Below are 22,055 nucleotides of genomic sequence, written 5' to 3' on the forward strand. Positions count from 1 at the left end.
TTATACAAACCAGTGATTCTGTGCACTTCCAAATGCCAATTAGCATGATCTTCTGAATTTGTCCTCAATTGACTGAGGTTTCAATACCTAGATTAACCTTCTTAAGTAGAGCTATTATCATCTTGTTGCATAGAGTTCTTTGCTCCTCTAAGAAGGATTGAGACTTGTGTCTTCTCTCTCATCTTTGACTAAAACAAACTTGGATTCATGCCACCAGGGTTCATCTCATTGCTTATCCACTTTTTTTTAATATCAAAACCAACTTGCTCCCGACAATTACATCTGTTTTCCATACTTCAGAAAAACATAGCTCAATAATCTCACTTCAACCTACATTTGTAAAGTACAATATGTTCATATCCAATATTCATTTCATGCCCTGTTTCTGCTTTCATTCCACAGTGACCTTCAATTTTTCTTTTACTTTCAAATGAAGTAAGTGCTTCTGAGAATCTTCTTAATTCCTTACTGTTTATGACTGACTTCTTGTTATACACTATGTAGCTTGTCTAACAAAATGCTGGAGGAACTGAGCAGGTCAAGCAGCATTTACAGAAAGCCCTTCTAATCACTTTCCCCACTTTACAGCTGCTATCAGCTCATATGATTCACACTACCACCCCTGACGACATACTCCACACCCTAATTCTGACCTTAGTTTTCTTTCAGTTCACGCCTGGAAATTCATATTTTTTGTGCACGTAAATAACATAACCCATATTTGCATAACCCATGTTAAAAGTTTTGTCACAATTGATATGACATTAATACTTACTGTCCCCTTGGTCTGAATTTCCAGTCCAATATTCTTAACTGTTACTAGTCATATTTTCTTATTGTCAAATTGAAACAATCGGTACCATAATTAATAATGTTTCTCAATTATTCTGTCTCCGTCCCTATCTCTCCCTTTCTCTCTACCCCCCATCTCTCTACTCTCCTCCCATCTGTCTCTCTCTTAAATCTCTGTTTCTCCCCATTGCTCTTCTCCCTCTCTCCTTCCTTCCACCCTCTTCCCTCCCCTGCCCTTTTCCCCTCTCTTCCCCCTCACTCTTCCCCTCTCACCATCTACCTACCTTCCCTCTCCCCTCTCCCTTTCCACTTTCCCTCACTCCACCCTCCTCTAACCCAACTCCTACCTCTCACATTCCCCCAATCTTACCCCCTCTCTCCCACCTTCTCCCTCCTCTCTGCCTTCTCCCCTCCCCCTTTCTCCTGCCTCTCTTCTTCCTCTCCTTCTGTCTCTCCTCCTCTCCCTCAACCCCATCTCTTACCCTCCTTAATCCCTACTCTCACCTCTTCCCCCTCTTTCCCCCAGCCTCAGTCTGCCTTGCTTCTGCCCACCCTCTCCCTTCTCTCGCCCATCCCTTCATTAGCATGTTTACATGGCACAACACGAGTTTTCTTTAACAAATGTCACTTCCTCTCCACTCCCTTCTCCTTCAGAAACCTCTTTGAAATCTACATATTTGCCTAAGCTTTTAGTTGCACTTCCTTATATTGCCTGCGACATAAAATCCACGTCTGTCCGATCAAGCCTCTGCCAGCATCTTGGTGAGTGTTTGTAAGCTGCTTTATATTTGCCAAGTTATAGTTGATGCGATTTGAACCATTTTAAATTATTATCCAACCCACATAAACTATGATATCTGTTTTGAAAAGATCTTTTGCTGGCATTTTCACTGCTTTTATCCAAGCAAATCAATGGGGGTGGGGGGGAGGTGTAGTAATCCAGGTTTAGAATTGGAAGATATATATGATATTTGCTCACTTTTCAGCCGAAAAAACATTGAGAGGTATGTGTATAGTCTGTAGAAATGTTCTTATTTTGCTTTGTGATGTCAGGCTGTTGTGTCACTTTGTTACTGTGACATCCTGACTCAGATATGATTATATTTTTGATTCAGTTGTAAATTGCCACGAGTGTTAGCAGTATATTAGCCAACTCTTTCAGTAAAGTTGTGTTACTTCTACTTTTAGTTGATTTTTTTCACTGCAGTGTCTCAATTTCCGTCGTTAGATTATCAGGAAGGAACTGACTTCATAGTTTCATCAAAGGAACCCCACCTCTATTGTGACATTGGAATCTTTCAGCATATTATTTAGTCAAAGGTAAATTCTTAGCAACTTACACTTAGATCCTCAATAATATAGATTCTATACTGTAAGAAGTTTGGACGCTGGATTTTTCTTAAATAAGGATGTGAGATTTTATTGGCTATCTTTATAGAAAAGACCTATGCATAGTTGAATTGTATATTAAAGCTTGTGGAAGAAATTTAAATGGGTTTTGTAGATCCAACTTGAGAGTAACACGCATGATGAAAGTCAGGTCATTCAGCAAGGCTGAAAATAGGTGATATGATAAAAGAACAAACTAATTTCAGAATGGAGATGGGAGTGGAACAAAATGATTCAAGAACTTTAAATGTTTTCCGCGAGTCCACAAGTATTTTCTCCTCATTTGCCATGGCTGCAAGGTGTCAGCCTTTTATCTTATTTTGCTTTCTTTTACAAAATATTCTCCTTAATCAAGTGAATGCATCACTAAGTATGATAGTGAATTAATGACATTATAATTTTCAATTTGGTCATTGTAATTTCAGCAAGAGTAGCACATAGGTTTCCAGGGGTGCTACTTGGAGAAAGTAGTAGAGTTAATTTACATTATGATGTATGTGATATTCCAGAACTTCCCTGGACAAGATTCCAAACCAAGTTACTTTGTTTTGCATGTATAATACATAAAAGATAGCTACTGGTCTATTGAAAATATAACAAAGAAAATGCACAGGTCAGTTCCTTGTAGGAGGATTTGAATCAGTAAATAAATCTTAACCAAATATTACTGTTCTGTTGACATTATACATATTGTGGAAAAATAAATTATTAAATTAAATCAAATAATTATGGGAAAAGTAATGGCAGTGTAAACTAGTGAGTGAATGGGTCATTCAGAAACGTATCTTCCATTACCTATAGGAATAATAATAACTTGTATAAGATTTGATATTCATGTCATTACTTAGTGTCAAGTGCATTTCATATGCATTAAAATTTTCTGTTTTCCTTACTCCAGTACTTGGAATTCAGTCAGATCCAGTCTACCAAGCTTCAGATCAACATGGCCAGCTGCAGGGAGATTTTGTGGTCGCTTTTCTGGCTCGTTGTGTTGCTCTTCATTGGCTGGCCACTCAGCATATTCTTTGGGGGCTTCTATGGGTTTTTCTCACCACTGACTACATGCATTGGACTGGACCAGGTCACGGATATACTTCTAAAAGGTGCAAACGTGGGCAAATCCTGTGCTGAGAATATGAGATCAAGCAAAGCTCTCTGCTGAAAAGTGTTCAGCGAAAAAGATATTTCACCTCAACTGTGATCTGTTCACATCATCTCCCAGGTTACTGTGGATCACACATTTCAAAATGCAGTCACAGAACTCTCCCTTGTGCTTCTGTTCTCAACAAAGGGGTGTAGGTTTTTCCTTATTTCTTATATGGCATTTTAAGCAGAATAAAATCTATTCTAAATTACTTCTGATTAATATTCTAATAAATGGCCATCCTTTCAAATATACCAAATGGTGCCTTCAATGGTTCTCAAAATCCTAATTTATGAAAAAAAACACCTATCTTATTGTTTCCATGAAATCTTAATATAATTAAGATCTTTAAAAGGTTTCATATGCTCCAGATCCAACAGGAGGAATAACTGGGCGATTATGGCCAAAGGTGATGTCTCATCAGAAAACAGATAATATCATCCGAGGAAGATCATGAATTAAAGTATAACATATCTTACTCCAATACAGTATTATTAAAGCACTCTTAAGTCCGTTATTTTCTAAATAAATAGTGGTTTTCAATGTTAGCAGAATTTTCCCCCTTCTGACAGAGGTTATGGCTTTTATTATATTGAGCAGTGCAATATCACACATTAGCCCCACAGCACTTTAATTTAGGGAGGGGATTCCCAGCCAGTTCTACCCAGGTACAAATCTCTTTCTGCCTACTACCTCACAGATCCTACATGTGAAGTGAACTCAGGCCATTGGAATGCAGTTCTTATGGCTTATAAATCTTCAAGATCAAACTATGTGAAAGTTCACTGAAAGTTCACTGAAATGTCACTGTCATTTTGAGAAGGTACGTTGTCTTTTATTCTATTGATGCAGAGGGTAGAAATAGGAGCTAATTGTACAGAATAAAGTTATTTTATACCAAGAATGATCAAGCCTTTCAAACAGTTTGCACGCCTACATACAGCAGAGTCTCTGCGGTCAATCTAAGCCTAAGGATTCTGAAGAATGGTTAAATTTTTCCTCTTTTTATTAGTGTTTGAAAAATAGTTCAATCTTGGAGTGTAGTTGTGATGCATTCCACATTGAATTGCACAATATCTGGAAGTGCAAACCAATTCCTGCCAAGAGTCAAGTTAATGTGATCATGTAATTTGCATCGATAATGTAATTAATTAGCACTGATAATATGATCTTTGCCCCCACTTAAACTAACTCACACTGTTCTGATGCATCTTGTCAGTGGACACTCACAGAGCAAACTTGTCTCTGGGCAGGACTCAGCCCAGGAGTGGAAACACCCTCAGGGAGCCTTCCTTACTCACTTCCTCTCCTTCAGGCTCCCCATCAATCAGCCTCACTCCTGACTCCAATAATCTCCTCTCCGTCCCAATCCCACCCCCCACCCTGTTGCACATTCCACGACAGCTCCTGACTGAGGTATCAGCTTGATCCCCATCCTTAACCTCTGCTGGAAGCTCAGCCCAGTTACTGCTTCTCATCTGACATAATCTCTCAATCCTACTCTGATCCCAGACTTGCCAGGTGAGCACCTTACAATAGCATAGTCTACCTTCTGCATCAGCTTTGCACATTTAAATAAGAGGCTTTCTTACTTATGGTGCGTTGAATTGAAGTGAGTTTTGAATGTCTAACAGATCACTAGAGTATAGAATGGTCCATCGAACTGGAGAAAGTTTTACATGGTGTGTTTATTTAAAAAGGGAAACATCAAACGTTAAGTTATGGGCAATTTATCAGGAAAAAAAAGCAATAAACTGACAATAAGTTGCCATCTTAACAGAGGAAAGATTATAAATGAGTTTCAATCTGACTTTTGGAACAAAATATCCTGTCTGTTGAACCTTGTCAAACCTTGTGAAAGTATTAATCAGTGGTCAGAAGCATAGGCAGTGTCTTGATTTACAAGACAACTAACAAGGTTTCTCACAAAACCTGTCCCAAATACACACATCTATTGGGTGCAGATTTTGAGTTGGGCTAGGAACTGATCTTATATGGTATTAATTCCTTTCCTGGGGTCTTCATCAGGTAAAACCTGACCATCTTTATTGTACATCTTGGATGAAAGTGTTAAAAAATTCAATTCAAGTTCAGAGACAACAATCAGATATGTCGGCGTCTAAGGCCCTTAAATGAAATCAAATATTGGAGAAATATGTAAGTGAAATGAGTGAACTGGATGCAAGTCTGTCTTTTAATTGGTATCATTTTAATTAGTACGATTGGAAGTATCCACTGGACAGTGCCTCAAGAAGGAAACATTTGTCATCAAAGACCCTAACTATCTGGGTCAAACCATCCTTTCATAACTAACATCAGGCAAGGCATTTGGGTAGATATGTACTTGTGCAAGTGACAGTAAACTTGACTTTCATGTATGCAAATTTATTCCTAACAAACTTCATAACTGCAATGCATCTTACTGTAGGTAATTACCATGCTTAAAACTGTTGAGTAGAAGAACACCATTTTGACACCACTCATGAATTAGCAAAAGCTCTTGATTAAGTGCTATAACACCTCTGTCAGGATGTCTTCGTTGAATATAGCTCAGCATTTAACACCATCATTCCCACAGTCCTGATTGATAAGCTACAGAACCTGGGCCTCTGTACCTCCCTCTGAAATTGTATCCTCGATTTCCTAACCAAAAGACCACAATCTGTGCAGATTGGTGATAATATCTCCTCCTTGCTGACAACACTGGCTACCTCAGGGATGTCTGCTAAGCTCACTGTTCTACTCCCTCTATACCCATGACTGTGTGGCTAGGTATGGTTCAAATAGCAGCTATAAATTTGCTGATACAACAGTTGTTGGTAGAATCACAGATGGAGATGAGAGGGTGTACAGGAGTGAGGTATACTAGCTAGCTGAGTGGTGTCACAGCAACAACCTGGTACTCAACGTCAGTAAGACGAACGAGCTGATTGAGGACTTCAGGAAGGGTAAGACGAAGGAACACATACCAATCCTCATAGAGAGATCAGAAGTGGAGAAAGTTCGCAATTTCAAGCTCATGGGCGTCAAGGTATCTGAGGATCCAACCTGGTCCCAACATACTGATGCAGCTATAAAGAAGGCAAGACAGCAGCAGCAGCAGCTATATTTTATTAGGAGTTTGAAGAAATTTGGTTTGTCAATTGAAACACTTGAAAATTTCTATAGATATACCATGAAGAGCTTTCTGACTGACAGGCTGCATCACTGTCTGATATGGGGCGGTGGGGGTGGTACTGCACAGCACTGAAAGAAGCTATGACATTTGTAAAATTAGTCAGCTCTACCTTGTGTACTAACCTCTGTAGTATCCAAGATATATTCAAGGAGTAGTGTCTCAGAAAGATGGCATCAATTATTAAAGACCCCCATTCCCTAGGACATGCCCTCTTCTCATTGTTACCATATGGTAGGAGGTATAAAAGCCTGAAGGTACACACTCAGTGTTTCAGGAACAGCTTCTTCCCCTCTGCCATTTGATTCTTAAATGGACATTTAACCCATGAACACTACCTCACTTTTTAAAAATATATATTATTTCTGATTTTGCACTTTTTGATCTATTCAATGTACATATATAATTACTGTAATTGGTTTACTTATTATATTTTCTTTCAATATTATCATGTATTGCATTGTACTGCTGCTGCTAAGTTAACAGATTTCACGACACATGCCAGTGATAATAAACCTAATTGTGATTCTGATTCTGATCTTTCCATGACGATCAAGTAAAAAAGTGGGAATATTATTCTGACCTGGTACAAGAGAGGGTCATTCTTCAAACCTCTCTTTCGAGAAAGGGGAATTGGAAGGGGCTTAGTACACAGATACACAGATATGATTCAGTTAATCCAATAGGTTTAGAAAAGGAGAGGCTCTTTGCAAAGATAAAGATGTTTGAAGACAGTATTAAATTCAGTCCTAGTAAATGAGCTATTCAATCAAGTTAAGTCAGTAGAACAAAGAATGCTAAAAATACTGTGCAAATCAAGCCACATCAAAGAAAGGCCTGTTAGGAGTATTGGCAGAGGATAGATAGTCTTTTCCCAGGATGAAAATGTGAAATAATAGAGGGCATGGTTTAAGGTGAGAGGGGAAAAATTTAAAGAACATTTACAAGATTTTTTATACAGATACTGGTGGGTACATGGAGCATGCTACCCAGAGGAGGTGTTAGAGGCAGACTGGATAGCAAAAATTAAGAAGCATTGACCAGTTGACCAGCGGTTCACAAGTATTTTTGGGCTACCGCCCTCTTGGCTCCCAGACCCAGACATTTCCCCCTCCCTTTCGGCCTTTACATAAAAACTATAAAGGATTTTGATTTATGATGCATAGTGAAAAGAACATATGAACAGCAAATTCAAAGCAGCGACAAATAATTGCAAAAATTATTCAAATCTATTTAAAGCTCCAAATAAAATTACTTATTTCATTATAGTAAAAACAAATTTTATCAACAATTTCAGAGCATACATTAGTAGTCCAACTATTCACTACTTCATTACTTTTTCACTCTCAATGAGACGGATGGGCTTGGTGCAGCTGATATCATTTTGACATCAGGCTGAGCATCACTCAGAAGTCTCAGATCCCCACATTCAGTAACTTGCAGTCTGTTTCAATGCTTTGAAAGAAGTTGGACAACAACATTGAAAACACAACTCCACTAAATACAAACACAAGAAATTCTGTGGATGCTGGAAATCCAAAGCAACACACACAAAATGCTGGAGGAGCTCAGCAAGTCAGGCAGCATCTGTGGAAATGAATAAACAGATGATGTTCCTGGCCGAGTCCCTTCTTCAGGACTGGAAAGGAAGGGGGAAGACAGCTCTTTCGTCTTCTTTAATATTTCAGTAATGTGTGTGTGTGTGTGTGTGTGTGTGTGTGTGTATAGTTGATGAAGCATTCCAATTCATTTAAATAATTCATTATAGGTTATATGTGTAAATATATGAATTGCATACATCATCACACTACCACATGATATGTGCATCCTTCACTTAAAGTAAAAATGAAGTTGGACTCACATTATGGACACCTGTGACTTCCTTTGAAGTAGTTGAATGTTTTAAAGTTACAAACCATAACAGCGGTGACAACGTATTTCTAAAATGAATCTGAGACAGCTATCGACATGTTGAAGAAGTTTGAGTACAAAACAAATGTAGCGAGGAACACCGAGTGGAAAACACAGGCCAGCACGTGCAGAGATGGTTGTTTAAAAACAGTGCAGTACAGCACCTGTTCTTTGGAAGGGAAGACGCAATCATATTTTAAAAAGTAAGACAGAAAATGGAAGAATTCACTGGTTTATAAAGAGTGAGTACCGGGTGATCATCATCATGATCATCATCAGGAGCCATGCCCAGTGTGAGCTTTGACTGCCATGGCCCACACACTCCTGTTTCGGGTCACGTGGATCAATTCATTGGTATTCATTTCCAGTTCTCTGGCTGCTGTCTCCATCACCATTTGTCTTTGTTTTCCTCTTGCTTTCTTTCCTTCAATCTTTCCCATAATTACCATGCATTCTAACTCCTCTTTCCTAATCACATGTCCAATGAAGTTACGTTGCCTTTTCATGAACTCATACATTATATTTCTTCTTATGTTTGCTCTGTTCATGACGTCCTCGTTAGATATTCATTTTGTCCATGATATTCTTTGCAGCCTCTTCAAAAACCACATCTCTGCTGCTTCAATTCGTTTCCTCATGTTACTAGATATTGTCCAACATTCTGAGCCATACAGCATAACTGGATAAATGTAACATTTCAGTACTCTGAGGTGGGTTGTCATGCCTAGTTTAGTATTGGTCAGTATACTACCGGGTGATGATAATAATTGAAACAAAAAGCCGAAATGATTGGCAACATCGGGAAGATTGATGCAGTTGATTACACAACAGATAACTGGATATTATGTTCTGAGCAAATTCAACAGCATTTTGAAGCAAATGAAATAACCAATGAGAAGCAAATACCAATTTTGCTGAGTGCATTGGATTTAAAGGCATACAGTTTGCTTCAAAGTTTAACTGCTCCAAGCAAAGAAGCAGAAACGTGTTTTGCTGATATTGTCAAAGTAATGCAGGAACATTTAGAACCATAGTCATCGTTGATTGCAGAATGCTTTTACTTTCATAAGTGGAATCAAAAAGAAGAGGAGTCCACTTCAGTATACGTGGCTGAATTGAAAAGATTGACCAAGCATTGTCAATTCAGTAAGGGGATTAATGATGTACTGAGAGACTGTTTAGTTTGTGGAATCTTGCAAGAGAGCATTCAAAAACAGCTCCTAAAAACCGCTGTTGCAATGGAAACCACAGAGACACAACTGATTTGCAGTCAGGAATGAAAGTGAGTGTGAACAAAATTGCAATGTCTAAACAGAAACCAGCCTGGCTGAACAAATTGTGTTACCATTGTGGTAGGAGATCACATACACCAGACCAATGCAAATTTAGAGGCAAAACTTGTAGAAAATGCAACAAATAGGACACATACAAGAAGCATGTTGGGCAGACAAAAATAAATGTACAGCACAGAGAAGAAAAAATCTCTCTTGCGAGTTGTGAGAAGGCAAGAAGATCTCCAGTGTCTGACAACTACAACTGCGAGAAGTGCATCTAGCTGCAGCTTCTAGCAATCCATGTTAAGGAGTTGGAGCTGGAACCGGGTGAACTCTGGATCACTCAGGAGGCTGAGGGGATAATAGATAGGACAATATAGAGAGGTAGTTACACCCAAGGTGCAGGGCACAAGAAACTGAGTGATAGTCAGGAAGGGAAAAGAGATAAAGAGCCAGTGCAGAGTACTCCTGTGGCAATCCCGCAAAACAAGCATATCACTTTGGATACTATTGGGAAGGATGACCTAGTAGAGGAAAGTCACAGCAGTCCAGTCTCTGGCACTGAGTCTGGCTCTGTGACTCAGAAGAGAAGGGAGAAGAGGCAAGCTGTGGTGATAGGGGAATCATTAGCTAGGGGTACAGAAAGGAGGTTCTGAGGATGAGAATGAGATTCTCTGATTGTTGTTACTTCCTCAGTGATAGGATCTGGGACATCTTTTGGATTGCGTCCTCAGAATTCTTAAGCAGGAGGGTGAACAACCAGAGGTTACGGTCCATGTAGGTATCAATGACATGGGTAGAAAGAGTGACAAGGCTCTGCAAAGGAAGTTCAGGGACTTAGGTGCTAAATTAAAGGGCAGGACCTCCAGGGTTGTGATCTCAGGATACTAATGCTACTTGCTAACGAGGCCAGAAATAGGAAGATTACACTGTTTAACACATGGCTAAGGTGTTGGTGTAGGAGGGAGGGCATAAGATTTTTGGATTATTGGGCTCTCTTCCAGGGAAGTTGAGACCTGTACAGAAGAGATGGTTTGCACCTGAACTGGAAGGGGACTAATACCCTAATGGGAAGGTTTGATAATGCTACACGGTGGGGTTTAAACTAGAGTTGCAGGGGGCACAGGAACCAGAGTACCAGAACAGTTAGTAGAGATGTTGTGGAGTCAGATGTTGGTAAGACCTCAGACAAAGTCAGGAATCAAAAGGTTGAACATGGTGCAACTAGTGTCCTTAGCTGCATATACTTTAATGCAAGAAGTATCGTAGGAAAGGCTGATGAGCTCAGGGCATGGATCAACACCTGGAATTATGATATCATAGCCATTAGTGAAACTGGGTTGCAGGATGGGCGGGTCTGGCAGCTCAATATTCCTGGCTTCCGTTATTCCAGTTGTGACAGAGCGGGAGGGATTAAAGGAGGAGGGGTGGCGTTACTAGTCAGGAAAAAGGTCATGGCAGTGCTCCATCAGGACAGACTGGAGAACTCCTATAATGAGGCGGTATGGGTGGACTGAGAAATGGAAAGGTATGATCACGTTAATGGGGCTACAGTACATTACAGACCACCTAACATTCTGAGGGAATTAGAGGAACAAATTTGTAGAGAGATCACACTCTGTTGCAAGAAACATAAGGTTGTTACAGTAGGTAATTTTAACTTTCCATATACTGACTGGGACTCCCATACTGTAAAAGGACTGGATGGGATAGAGTACGTCAAATGTGTTCAGGGAAGTTTCCTTATCAGGATGTAGAATTCCCAATAAGACAGTGTGCAATACTTCATCAGCTATTAGGGAATGAGACAGGCCACATGACAGAATTTTGTGTAGGGGAACACTTTGCATCCAGTGATCACAACGCCATTAGTTTCAGAGTAAATATGCAAAAAGATAGGTCCGGTCCATGGGTTGAGGTTCTAAATTGGAGAAAGGCCGATTTTGATGGTATCAGAAATTATCTGGCAAGGATTGTTTGGGAAAGGCTGTTTTCTGGCAAAGGTATACTTGGTAAGTGGGAGGCCTTCAAATGTGAAATTTTGAGAGTACAAAGATTGCATGTATTTGTCAGAATAAAAGTTAAAGATAGCAAGTGTAGAGAACCTTGATTTTCAAGATATTGAGGCCCTAGTTAAGAAAAAAAGGAGGTGCATAGCAGGTATAGGCAGTAAGAACAAATGAGGTGTTTATAGAGTATATGAAATGCCAGAGAACACTTAAGTAAGAAATCAGGAGGGCTAAAAGAAGGCATGAAGTTGTTCTAGCCAACAAGGTGAGGGAGAATTGTAAAGGATTCTACAGATATGTTGAAAGAAAAAGAATTGCAAGGGGTAAAATTAGTCATCTGAAAGATCAGAATGGTAATTGAAGTATGGAGCCAAAACAGATGGGGGAGATTCTAAATATTTCTTTTGCATCTGTATTTATTTAGGAGATAGTCACAGAGTCTATTGAAGTGAGGCAAAGCAGCATCAACTTCATGGACCCTATACAGATTACAGAGGAGTTGTTTGCTGTCCTGAGGCAAATCAGGGTGGATAAATCCTCAGGGCTTGACAATGTATTCCCTCAGACCCTATGGGAGGCAACTGCTGAATTGCTGGGACCCTAGCAGAGATATTTAAAACATCCTTGGCAACTGGAGAGGTACCAGACGATTGGAGGATATCATATGTTGTTCTGATATTTAAGAAAGGCTCGAAACATAAACCTGGAAATTATAGGCTGGAGAGTCTGACATCAGTTGTGGGAATGTTATTGGAAGGTATTCTAAGGGACTGGATATATAAGTATTTGGATAGATGTGAACTGATTAAGAATAGTCAGCATGGCTTTATGCATGATAGATCACGTCTAACCAATCTTATAGCATTTTTTGAGGAAGTTACCAGGAAAGTGGATGAAGTCAAGGCAGTGAATATTGACTACATGGACTTTAGCAAGGGATTTGACAAGGTTCAGTTGCTCGGCAGTCAAGATGACGTAGTAATTTGGATTAGACATTGGCTTTGTGGGAGAAGCCACAGAGTGGTAGTAGATGGCTGCCTCTCTCACTGGAGGACTGTGACTAGTGATGTGCTGTAGGGACCGATGCTGGGTATGTTGTTGTTTGTCATCTATATCAATAATCTGGATGATAACGTGGCTAATTGGATCAGCAAATTTGCAGGTAACACCAAGAATGGGGGTTTAGTAGACAGTGAAGAAGGCTATCATGGCTTGCAGAGGGAGCTGGATCAACTGGCAAAATGGGCTGAAAAATGGCAGATGGAATTTAATGCAGACAAGGGCAAGGTGTTGGTGATCAGAATGGCCTTTTCTTTGAAATATTGACTCACCCTCCATATTTGTTTCTAGCCCCCTTGAAAATAATAACACTTGAATCATACTTTCAGCATGGTTTTCGCTCTTCTCAAACTGGATCAGGCTTTCCAGGATTAGCAGTGAGCAACAAAATATTTTATAAAGCACACAAACCATTACTGTTTCATTGTGAAGTGCTGGCAAAATTGTTTAGAAGTGTTTTTGTTTCTGAAAGTTTTCACAAAATGACTAAAATTAAGCCAAGTTCTTGTTTGCTTTATCAGAGTGTATTCTCTTCAAATGTTCAAGGAGCCTGGTTGGTTTCATTACCTCATTTGAAAAAACCTTTTCACACACCAGGCACATTGGCTGCTGCTGGGATACAGCAAAAAATATTTGGATACTCCACACTATACTGTCTACACTTCTTTTTCGTTTGGTCTGTTTCTGCCATTTTCATTCTGCATAAATGACCGCTGTCAATCGCCTATTGTTTAAGTCCAACCTCAAGCATTGCAGTTAATAAAGGGAAAAGTTATGATGCCATCACAGCTCACCACATTTCTCTAGCCCGCGGCCTGCCTGAAGATACATGAAGTGAGGCAGCAATACCTTAGTTGGCCGTGGACTAGAAAAATGTGGTCAAGACAATTTGAAAGGGCAGATTCTGAACTTTAACTCAATGAATCCAATACCATACCCTAATTCACAGGAACTGTGTCACTACATGATTAGAGTAAGGGAATTCAATTGAATTGACTTTATTCCTTACATCCTTCACAAATGTGAGGAGTAAAAATCTTTGCATTACGTCTCCGTCTGAATGTGTAATGTGCAAGTTATAGTAATTTGTACTAAATAGTATGTACAGCAATATAACATAGAAATACAATTGTGTCTGCATGAATTAATCAGTCTGATGGCCTGGTGGAAGAAGATGTCCCGAAGCCTGTTGGTCCTGGCTTTAATGCTGTAGTACCGTTTCCCAAATAGTAGCCACTGGAACAGTTTGTGTTTGGGGTGACTCGGGTCCCCAATGATCTTTCAGGCCCTTTTTATGCACCTGTTGCTGTAAATGTGGGAAGTTCACATCCATAGATGTGCTGGGCTGTACGCACCACTCTCTGCAGAGTCCTGCGATTGAGGAAAGTTCAGATCCCATACCAAACAGTAATACAGCCAGTCAGGATGCTCTTAATTGTGCCCCTGTAAACAGTCCTTAGGATTTGGAGACTCATGTTGAACTTCTTCAACCGTCTGAGGTGAAAGAAGTGCTGTTGTGCCTTTTCATCACACAACTGGTGTGTACAGACCACGTGAGATCCTCGGTGATGTGTATACTGGGGAACTTGAAGCTATTCACCCTCCCAACTGCAGATCTATTGATGTCAATAGGGGTGAGCCTGTCTCCGTTCCTCTTATAGTCCACAATCAGCTCCTTTGTTTTTGCAACATTGAACGAGAGATTGTTTTCTTGACACCACTGTGTCAGGGTGATGACTTCTTCTCTGTAGGCTGCTTTGTTATTATTTGAGATAAGGCCAATCAATGGCGCATCATCAGCAAATTTAATTAACATTGGAGCTGTGGGTGGTGACACAGTCATGGGTATACAGGGAGCAAAGGAGGAGGCTTAGGACACAGATCTGGGGGGCTCCTGTGTTGAGGGTCAGAGAGGCAGAGATGAGGGAGCCCACTCTTACCACATGCTGGTGATCAGACAGGAAGTCCAGAATCCAGCTGCATAAGGCAGGGTGAAGGCTGAGGTCTCTGAGCTTCTTGTTAAGCCTGGAGGGAATTATGGTGTTGAATGCTGAATTGTAGTCCAAAAGCAGCATTCTCACATAGGTATCCCTCTTCTCCAGATGTGTATGGATGGTATGTAGAGCTGTGGTTATTGCGTTATCTGTCGATCTGTTGTGTCGGTAGGTGAATTGTAGGGGGTCCAGTGTGGGTGGTAGTATGCTGCAGATGTAGTCCTTGACCAGCCTCTCAAAGCATTTGTTTATTATTGAGGTGAGTGTGACAGGACGTCAGTTGTTCAGACATGTTACCTTGGTATTTTCAAGTACAGGAACAATGGTGGATGTTTTGAAGCAGGACGGCACTCTACACTGGGAGAGGGGGGCGATTAAAAACGTCTGTAAACACAGCAGCCATTTGTGCCGTGCACACTCTGAGCATTGTCCTGGGATGCCGGCAGGTTCCGAAGTCTTGTGGCTGTTCACTCGTTGGAAACACCTGCGTACTTCAGCCTCAGAGATGACCAAGGTGCAGCTCGCTTCAGCAGCTCTCCTCAGGGGCTCAGTGTTGGTGACATCGAACTGAGCATAAAAAAGATTTAGCTCATCTGAGAGAGAGGCAACGATGTTGGCAGCACCACTGTGTTTAGCTTTGAAGTCTGCGATGGTGTGCAGACCCTGCCATAAGCGGCGTGTGTTGTTGGTGGAGAGTTGTGTCTTGATCTTGTCGCTGTATTGTTGTTTCGCTGCCTTGAAGACTTTACGCAGATCATAGCTGCATTTCTTGAGTTCCTGGTGTTACCAGTGGTGAATGCTCTGTCTCGCATAGCGAGTGCAGCACACACAGAACTGTTGATCCAGGGTTTCTGGTTTCGATAGACCCTGACCAATTTTTGGGGAATAACATCCTCGATGCATTTCTGGATGAAGCTCATGACCCCTTCCATGAACTCGGAGACACCCTCGTCATGAAAGACATTCCAGCTGACATCAACAAAGCAGTCCTATCGCTTGGAGACCGATTGATCAGACCAAAACTGGACAGTTTTAACTGTGGCTGCCTCTTGGTTCAGGTTCTGCCTGTACACGGGCAAAAGCAGGACGGAGGAGTGTTCAGACTTCCCAATTGGTAGATGGAGGAGCGCTTTGTAAGCGATGCGGAAGGGAGAGCAGCAGTGGTCAAGTGTGCTATTTCTCCGAGTGCTCACCTAAATATGTTGATGAAACTTCGGAGGGACTTTAATCAGTGACGCTCGATGAGAGCCTCCGGTGACAATGATAGCAGCCTGCGGGTGTGCTGTCTCCAGGGTGCTGATGGTCTCCTACAGTTCCTTGAGAACCAGGTCAGTATCAGCCTGTAGCAGAATATACACAGCTGTGATAATAACAGCTGTGAATTCTCTAAGCAGCCAGAAGAGCCTACACAGCAGCACCAAGTACTCCAGATTTAGGGAACAAAAGGATTTAAGGGTATGCACATTCTGGGGGTCACACCAAGCATTATTGACCATGAAGCATACCTCACCTCCTTTACTCTTCCCAGAGAGGTTTTTAGACCTGTCCACATGGAACAGGGAGAACCCAGAGGTCTCGATGGCGTGATCTGGTATCTCCTCCATCAACCACGTCTCCATGAAGCACATTCCTTTGTTTCCCGCTGGCAGGAGATTCTGGCTCTCAGTTCACACAGCATGTTGTCCAGGGACTGCACATTAGCCAAGAGCAGTGGCTGATTAGTACGCTATCTCAACCTCACCAGGACGCTGGACCTTCTCCCTTGCTCCTGGCGCCACTTCTGAGTAGTGACGGTGTAGTAAATGAGCCTCCTATGGATCGTGTAAGCAGGGATTCCCAGTGGAGGAAAGGCGGCACATAGTGGGTAAATGCTGTCTTCCCGCTGTTCAGAAGAGTCAGTTGATTATATCCGATGTGACTATCCGCTTCTTGAACAAGAAGTGTGAAGGAAAGTGCAGAAATTAGCAGTACACTGTAAAGTTGGTACGGATCTCGCAACATGGCTACCGTACCCGGCGCCATCTTGGCCAATCTTACCAGATAACACTATACTACCGTAGATAACGACAATGATGCGTGGGCTGCATCCAGGAATAACACAACTTCTTCAGTTCAGATTTCTCATGATATGCAAAATACTTACGTGTCACATTGCTTTTTAATAATTATAACACACTTTGAGCAAAGTCTAAGAGAATGGGGGTTAACAAATGTGATTACGTAATCATTTATGAGGCACTGATGATCAAATGCTTATAATAGGTAATTCACTTCTTAAATATAGTCTGTAATCCCTCAACATCACCCCCACCACCTCCTGTATCTTTATCTTCTCCTTAGAAACTCCCACTACCCCCAGAGGGCTGATATCACACATTGTGGAAACCACTGATTTAGACAGACTTGAACAAGCAAGGAATAGAAGAATACAGACCATTTTGCAGAATGATGGGAGTCAGTTTAGATTAGTATCATGATCAGTACCAACCTAATGGGGCAACAAACCCGTTCCTACACTATACTGTTCTGTGTTCTAAGAAAGGTTAAGGAGTTGTAAAGGCATCAAAAAATGGCAGCCACATACAGAACCGCATGTTAGGAGGTAAGACAAAAAAATGCAATAAATATGCAGATCAGGCTGCATCTGTGGAGTTAATATCTGAGGTCAACATCCTTTCATAAGATGTTAGGAGGTATTACTTCGTGCAACGACTCATCAATCCAAAATAATTGACAGCAGATTGTCAAGTGTGGTGAAATTATTCAGCAATAGCATGGAGGGAGTATGACAAATAAAAATTTGTGACAGTAATGTGAGTTTATCTCTGATTCATCATGGCCTCTAGGGAATATTACAATGCCAGGGATTTTCTTGCCATGTGCAATTGCATTTTGTCTATGTCATTCTACTGCTCCCGGCTGACTGTTCAGGTAACACATTGTGATGAATAGTTGAATGCGGGATAACAGTGTTTGAAAATCACACAGCCACAGTTTAGAGTAGGCTAAGCATTTATTGTTCACTTTATTCATGTCTTCTTTTAATTTGCATTTATCTCAGGTTGTTGACACTAATCTTAATGATGGCATTACAAAAAGCTATCCTTATTAAAGGTCCCGGAAAGGAAGGCACATATCATTGAGAGCAAGAATTTCAAGGTCTGACTGCAAGGCAAGACTCAAACATGTAAGTAGTGTTAAGTTGTTGATTGGAAACTCACACCCTATACTTGTTATATACACCTGTTAGGCATTATGCAGCAATGACTGTAGGTGTCTAAAATAAATATAAACCGTGTAAAACTGTGTAAAATTTACTCACCATTGAATCAAACAGGACCTTATACTGTAAAAGTTCAAAAAATTCAAAGTCATAAATAATATATGATCTAAAAATGATAATAGCTGGGAGGAACTCTCTAAATTTCAAAGTTCAAAATTCAAAGTAAGGTACATATATGTGATCACATACTACACTGACATTCATTTTCCTGCAGGCATTCACAATAAATACACACAAGGACAATGGAATCAATGAAAATTAACTGGATCACCAAATTTGCAGATGGCACCAGGATTGGGGGTGTAGTGATCAATGAGGAAGGCTATCAGAGCTCGCAGTGCGATCTGGACCAGCTGGAAAAATGGGATGAATAATGGCAGCTGGAATTTAATGCAGACAAGTGTAGGGTTTTGCACTTCGGTAGGACCAACCAGGGTAGGTCTTACACAGTGAACAGTAGGGCAGTGATGAGTGCGGTCGAACAAAGAGCTCTGGGAATCAGGTCCATAACTCATTGGAAGTAGTGGCCCAGGTAGATAGGGTCATAAAGAAAGCTTTTGGCACATTGGCTTTCATAAATCAAAAGTATTGAGTACAGGAGAGGGGATATTATGTTGAAGTTGTATAAGATGTCAGTGTGGCCAAATTTGGAGTCCTGTGTGCAGTTCTGTTCACCTAGCTATAGGAAAGAAGTAAATAAAGATGAAAGAGTACAGAGAAAATTTACAAGGATGTTGTCAGGTCTGGAGGACCTAAGTTATAATGAAAGATTGAATAGCTTAGGACTTTATTCCTTGGAACCTTGAAGATTAAGAGGAGATATGATAGAGGTATACAAAATTATGAGGGGTATAAACAGGGTAAATGCAAGCAGGCTTTTTCCACTGAGGTTTGGTGGGACTACAACCAGAGGTCATGGGTTAAGACTGAAAGGTGAAAATGTTTAAGGGGGCCATAAAGGGATCTTCAAATGTGAGATGACATGGCTTTATGGAGGTCATACCTGACCTCTTGTATCTTACATTTACACCACTGATCTGGCCCTCAGCACATCATGGATCTCTTGGTTCATCCAGGGCTTCTGTTTGGGGAAGACTCTGAAAGATTTTGTGGGGACACATTCAGAATCTGATTCCTCGGACTGAAATGTCAAATACTTCAAGACATGCGTTTTAGCTGAGAGGAGAGAAGTTTAAAGATGTCCAAAGCAGGTCATTTCACAAAGAGAGTGATGGGAACATGGAATGTAGTGATGGCAGTTTCTATGGGGCATTTTAAGGCTTTTAGAGAGGTACATCAGTATGCTGGAAATGGATGGATATGGACCGTGTGCAGGCAGAAGAGACTGAACAATTTGGCACAGACAACTTAGCCTCAATCCTAACTTAGTTCACCCACAGAAGATAGTTCTGATTTACTTATGAATCCTCTGTGCAATACATGGAGAGTATGTTTCTGAAAGGGTCATGACATTGGTCAATTAACCATTCCCATATCTTCATGGTAATATTCAGAAGTCTTTTTCCCCAAATTCCTTCCAGAACAACACACACACAATGCTGGAGGAACTCAGCAGGTCAGGCAGCATCTATGGAAATAAATAAACAGTCAACATCCTGGGCTGAGACCCTTCACCAGAACTTGTCGATTGCAAAAACCTTCATCCAGATATCTACACTGCAAAAGGAGAGTGAAGAAGAAGCTTCTTTTATCAGTGGGATTTGAAGGCATCTGATAGGGAATTCACACTGGTGGGAAGAATAAAGAAATTTAGTACCAATGACATATGAAAATCCAAGTGCCAGAAGCAAAAATACAAAGTGAGGTATAGCTTCAAAACCATCCCAGCCTACTGGGCCTTCAGCTAATTGCAGATGGTTCAAAGTTAATAGCATGCATTGGATAGCAAACGCTAACTGCCTTTACAGAGCACAACTTGTTGCTTTGAATCAAATATTGCAGCAGTTGTTAATGCCAAGAAGCCTGAAATTGAAAGGGTCTGATTGGCTTATATTTTTCAAAGAAAAGAAAGTGGAGTTGGAGTCCCAGAATGCTGGAAATTGTATGGATTTGAATTCACCATGGTATCAGCATTAATCAAAAATTCTAGGCTTCTTGAATTGGTCCTTCACTGACAACCTATGACTGCGTACTCCCTCGGATGTCCCCCTCATGTTCTGCTATCCAGTGAAAAAGCTGAATGTTTTTAGTGCAAACTTAAAATCTTATACTTTTTTAAACAAAGGGGGAACCATTCAGTGTCACAGAGTCAAAAAAAGTACAGCACAGAAACAGGCCCTTCGACCCATCTAGTTCTTGCTGAATCATTTAAGCTGCCTACTCCTATCGACCTGCACTGGCACCATTGCCCTCCATGCCCTATAACCCATGTACCTATCAAATCTACTCTTTAAATGTTCAAATCGAGCTCGCATGCACCACCTATGCTGGCACCTCATTCCACACTCTCATGACCTCTGAATGAAAAAGTTTGCCCTCATGTTCCCCCTAAATTTTTCAGCTTTCACACTTAGCCATGATCTCTAGTTATAGTCCCACCCAATCTCAGTGGAAAATGCCTGTTTGCTTTTACCCTACCTATACCTCTCATAGTTCTGTCAAATCTCTTCTCAATCTTCTACATTCCAAGGAATAAAGTCTTAACCTATTCAATCATTCAGGTATTTGTTTTAAAATTACTTCAATAATGCATAATAATGAGACCATTGAACACAGTGCCATGATACTAAGTGTTTCTGAGGCAATATTTCGCTCCAACCCTTATTTTCAGTCACAACTCATTCATTATATATTCTCAGCTGAGTAGAAAATGGTAAATTCAAAAGCATGGTAACGCCCCGGCACTGCCCCCTCCCGTGTAAGGTTTTTATAGTTGTTCTGTTGCTTCCAACTCGTCTGAAATCCAAGTTAACTCCACATTTCCACTTCTACCCCTAACTCCAGCTCAGTTCCAACTCTGCTGCCCAAAAGTTTGCTTCATGATTCTGTTTTTACACCTGAAAGGAGAGCCACTGAGAACCCACCCCAAGGTTCGTGAATACAGTCATTTTGATGGAAAGTCACGGACTTGAAATATTGATGCTCTTCTTTCTCCATGGATGCTGCCTGACTTTCTGTGAGTATTTCCAGTAGCTGTACTATTTTATCTTTACTCTCATTCTAAAAGCCCAGGAGGAACAAATGCAAAATAGGTAACAATGAAAGCTGGTGGAAAGGTAAATGATAGTATTTGGTACAATGCACCCCTGTTAAATTGTTATAGTTCGAACATTATACACCCACTTATGTGCACACAATTCTAAATAGTTAAAGCAATCCTTTTAATTTTCTCTATCTTTTTTCAGCTTTTGGAATTGACTCAGACCTAGTTCATCAACTTTTCCAAGCTACAGATCAACATGACTGATGGAAGAGATCTTCTCATGTTTTTGTTATGGGTTCATTGTAGTGCTATTTTTCTAGGTGGGTTCTGTTTTTTCCCTCTCTCTTCTATCTGTTTACTTAGGACCCAGTGAATTTGCTGATCTTCTAAAGGTTACAAACCCAGGCAAAGGTTGTGCAAAATATATGATAGAATGTATGATGGATGGTAAAGGTCCTGACTAACAGGACCACTTCAACAGTCCATTTCAAAGACTTAATCCCAGCCGGAACAAAGCTCTACTTAACCACGGAGTTTACTGTGAACCTACAAATATACTGATAGAATTTAATTTTTTATATCTGGGGTTTCCTTATTGTATCAACATTGGAATTGCCTGCCTTATTTAACAAAGACAAATAATTTGACCTGAGCTCACTAATAGTATTCACCTACAAACATCTTTAAATTTTTATTTTAGGATTTCAATTCATACAAAAGCACAGCACTTTAATAGAAACATAGAAAATAGGTGCAGGAGTAGGCCATTCAGCCCTTCGAGCCTGCACCGCCATTCAGTATGATCATGGCTGATCATCCAACTTAGAACCCTGCACAAGCCTTCCCTTCCTACCCCCTGATC

The 22,055-nt window shown here is 40.7% G+C and overlaps 1 long non-coding RNA gene across 2 annotated transcripts; it reads left to right on the forward strand.

The window, feature by feature from the left end:
- The first annotated feature begins 1,196 nt into the window (after positions 1-1,196).
- On the forward strand, positions 1,197-21,009 carry LOC140202216 (uncharacterized). Of its 2 annotated transcripts, XR_011887041.1 has the most exons (5): positions 1,197-1,554; positions 2,021-2,112; positions 3,080-4,148; positions 17,809-17,934; positions 20,995-21,009. It is a non-coding gene; the product is annotated as an uncharacterized lncRNA (long non-coding RNA). The 2 variants fall into 2 exon arrangements; XR_011887040.1 differs by lacking the exons at positions 17,809-17,934; positions 20,995-21,009 and having other exon boundaries at positions 1,233-1,554; positions 3,080-4,459.
- The last annotated feature ends 1,046 nt before the right edge of the window (positions 21,010-22,055 follow it).

The sequence above is a fragment of the Mobula birostris genome, chromosome 1 (assembly GCF_030028105.1).
Source record: "Mobula birostris isolate sMobBir1 chromosome 1, sMobBir1.hap1, whole genome shotgun sequence".
NCBI lineage: Eukaryota > Metazoa > Chordata > Chondrichthyes > Myliobatiformes > Myliobatidae > Mobula > Mobula birostris.